The sequence below is a fragment of the Macrobrachium rosenbergii genome, chromosome 2 (genome assembly GCF_040412425.1).
Source record: "Macrobrachium rosenbergii isolate ZJJX-2024 chromosome 2, ASM4041242v1, whole genome shotgun sequence".
Lineage (NCBI taxonomy): Eukaryota > Metazoa > Arthropoda > Malacostraca > Decapoda > Palaemonidae > Macrobrachium > Macrobrachium rosenbergii.
In genome coordinates this window covers 28,176,863-28,180,847 of record NC_089742.1, presented here as the reverse complement: position 1 = coordinate 28,180,847, position 3,985 = coordinate 28,176,863, and positions in this window count along the sequence as shown.

Genomic DNA, 3,985 nt, shown 5'->3' with positions numbered 1-3,985 from the left:
AATGAAAGAAAATAAGGCCATATTGTTTTTCTTGAGATTTCTTAAGGTTTTTAGACTAGGTTTAATTTGTGAAAATCCTTCCTAATTCCTTAGATATTATGGTAATTAGCGATGGCGTCCTGTGAATGATTCGCAAAGAACATTATTCACATTTTGTTATTAATGAGTAATTATGGAATTTGTGCAACAACACATTGATCTGTCTGTTATATTTGGCCAGTCAGTCTCGCGTCATATCAGTCAGTCAGTCAGTGACCAGTCAGCCTCACATCATATCAGTCACTCAGTCAGCCAGTCTGTCAGTGACCAGTCAGTCTCACATCATATCAGTCACTCAGTCAGCCAGCCAGTCAGTCAGTGACCAGTCAGTCTGACGTCATATCAGTCACTCAGTCAGCCAGCCAGTCAGTCAGTGACCAGTCAGTCTCACGTCATATCAGTTACACAGTCAGCCAGTCAGTCAGCCAGTGACCATTCAGTCTGTGACCATTCAGTCACGTCATATCAGTCAGTCAGTCAGCCAGTGACCAGTCAGTCTCACGTCATATCAGTCACTCAGTCAGCCGGTCTGTCAGTCAGTCAGTCAGTGACCAGTCAGTCTCACATCATATCAGTCACTCAGTCAGCCAGACAGTCAGTCAGTGACCAGTCAGTCTCACATCATATCAGTCAGCCAGTCAGTAACCAGTCAGTCTCACATCATATCAGTCACTCAGTCAGCCAGTCAGTGACCAGTCAGTCTCACATCATATCAGTCACTCAGTCAGCCAGTCAGTCAGTCAGCAAAATTCTCGGATGAAAACAGCAGCAGATATGTAGCTACGAGGTCAACTGGGTAGGTAAGGAGGAGGCGAATGGGCGGATAACGCATCCGGCGAGGTCATTTGACCTGAGGATGGCCCAACCCAAAGCGAGCTAATTTATCTTGGGGGCGGGGAGAGCGCCGCCCCCCCCAATCAGTGAGCACTTCCATCAGGAGAAAGGATTTTCTTATTAAAAAGTTTAAGACTCGGGAGACTAGCATTGTGCGTATTAAATCTTGCTGGCAATTCAATCAGCTCTGGGCTCCGAGATCCCGGAGCACAAATGGACGAAGTTTTCCTCTTTTTTTTTTTTTTTTTTTTTTTTTTTTTGGTCTTATTCCCGTCGTTTCAGACGGGAAACAGGGAAAGGGTCGGTCTCCTCATTCTGTCCTTTTTATACTGTGTGGGGGTGTCTTTCTGTCTGTATGTCTGAGAGAGAGGAAAAAAGACTGGCAACTTAAACTCACGAGATGTTATAGTTAAACAGTTTCGACTATGATCAAGAGACAGACTGCCTCTAACTTCAACCCTTTTTTTGTTTTAGGGCTCTAATTTCTTACTCTATTTTTTTCGTTCGAGTTCCAGCGTGGGTAGGGTAGGACTTGGGGCTGCCCTGGGGGAGCAGGAATTCAGGGGGGCGGCGCGCCCGCCCCCCTCCGTTGCGCTAGAGTCATTAGTGGAAATGCAGGAAGGGCAGCGAAGGCTCTTGAGCCGGTGGGAAGGAGGGAAGTTTGAAGTAACGGCCAATAAACTGCTGCCCACTTTCTCAAACTGCTAAGGCCTGGAAATTAGACCTGAAGGGGAAGCGGGGAGGGGAGGGAGGCGGGGAGGGGAGAGGTCGGAAGGGGGAGGGGGTGGGAGAGGAGAGGGGAGGGAAAATTCATTCTTCATTTCCTGCCATATTGATCAATTAGCAGAGCAAGGAGGGCAGAGGCAGAGAGGAGGAGGAGGAGGAGAAGGTGGAAAATGAGGATGAGGAGGAGGAGGAGTAGGAGGAAAAGGTGGAAAATGAGGAGGAGGAGGAGAACGAGGAGGAGGGGAAAGGAACAGAGGCGGGAGTATTGGATGATGATTAAGAGAAGGAGAAAAACAGGAAAGGAGAGTGATAAGTTGAGATGGGAGAAGAGAAAGAAGAAGTAGGAAGATTTGAGAAAATGAAGAAGAATGATTGAAAGAGGGGAGGTACAGAAGAGAGAAAGGTAACAGCAGCGAGAATAGTAGGAGAATTGGATAATGAGGGATAGAAGAGGAGGGCAAAGGAAAGATATGAGTTGAGGTGGGAGAAAAGGAAGACGCAGAAGAGAATGAATGGAAGAGAAGGGACAAGAACTCGAAGAGGAAGAATCAGTAGCAGATGGATTGAAGGAATTGATTAGATTAGAAAAGAAATGGAAAAGGTGCACGCTGAGAGAGAGAGAGAGAGAGAGAGAATGAAGTATCAGGAGGAGGAAGGAACTGGAAAAGGAGGATAAATTAATGGAGTAGATGCAGGAAAAGAAGAAGAGGGAAGGAGAGGATTTGATACAGGATAAATAGAATAGGAGTGGTCAGCAGAAGCGTTGTTAGTAAGAGTAGAGGAGGAGGAGGAGGAGGAGGAGGAGGAGGAGGAGGAGGAGGAGGAGGAGGAGGAGGGGGAGGAGGAGGGGAGGAGGAGGATTGATGCTCAAGAGGGGTAGCCAGAGAAATCTGGAAGGTGACAAATCAGGCGATTGGTAAAGGGGGCGATTGAGTACAGAAGGGGAAAAGGCTTAAGGAGAGAGAGAGAGAGAGAGAGAGAGAGAGAGAATGAATAAATAATAAAATTTCTTCGTGTTTTGTAAAAGATGAAAGACAAATAGGGGAAGGAAGAGAGAGAGAGAGAGAGAGAGAGAGAGAGAGAGAGAGAGAGAGAGGTTATTTTATTTTTCTTTCGGTAACATCTAAAAAAAAGCGAAAGGGGGAAGAGAAAGAATGAGAAAATGGACGGGAAAAGACAAAGGATTAGAATATTTTATGTACGTTGAATGTTACAGGGATTCTGGAAAATCTCCTGAGAGAGAGAGAGAGAGAGAGAGAGAGAGAGAGAGAGAGAGAGAGAGAGAGAGAGAGAGAGAGATCCCTTTTGTTGAAATGATGCCAAGTTTTGTACAATATATACGCTGCCGAGAACAAAGAACAAGGTGTGGAATGAGATTACTGGGGATGCTTTTCACATATTGGAATGATTTGGGCCGTGTATTCATGGTTCATAGATGACTTTTAGACTCTCTCTCCTTGTTTGTCTTTCATTTTTTAAACATGAAGAATGTTTATTATTTATTCTCTCTCTCTCTCTCACTGTTTGTTTGCTTCACATTTTACAAAACATGAAGAAATATTATTTATTTATTCATCTCTCTCTCTCTCTCTCTCTCTCTCTCTCTCTCTCTTCCCTGTTTGTCTCTCATCTGTTACAAAACACGAAGACATTTTATTATTTGTTCTCTCACATTTCTCTCTCTCTCTTTCTCTTTCTCTCTCTCTCTCTCTCTCTCTCTTCTGCTTCTTCTTCTTCTTCTTCTTCTTTTCTCTATTCTCTTCCCTTGTTTGTCTTTCATTTTTTATAGGTGAAGAAAGTTTATGATTTATTCTCTCTCTCTCTCTCTCTCTCTCTCTCTCTCTCTCTTTGTTTGATCCCGGAGAGTGAAGCGATCTGAGTCCATTTCCTGGAAAACCCAGTGAGCCTCTGTTGACCATTAATTGGCTACCTGGTTGTCAGTCAACTGTAGTGTGGTGCAGTCGAGGCTGTTAAAAAAGCGAGAAGACACTTGACTCTGGCTGTTGTCTTTTTAGTTCTCTGTTAAAGAAAACTGTTGTGCCGGCTTTGTCTGTTGTAACGCCAGTTTTAGTAACCGTTATTCAATCAATCAATGTACGTATGTAGGGGGAAGGGTGAGTGGTGGTTTGTCTGTGTATTGGGAAGGGGGAAGGAGGATTAAGGGATGGGGAGGGGGAAATCATGTGCATGTTCTTTTATTTTTCATTTCAATTTTTTAGTTTTCCGTAAAAGAAAACTATTGTGCCGGCTTTGTCTGTCCGTCCGCAGATCTTAAGATCTTAAAAGCTACTGAGGCTAGAGGGCTGCAAATTGAAATTGCAGCCCTCTAGCCTCAGTAGTTTTTATTTTATTTAGGGTTAAAGTGAGCCATAAAAGTAAGTATATC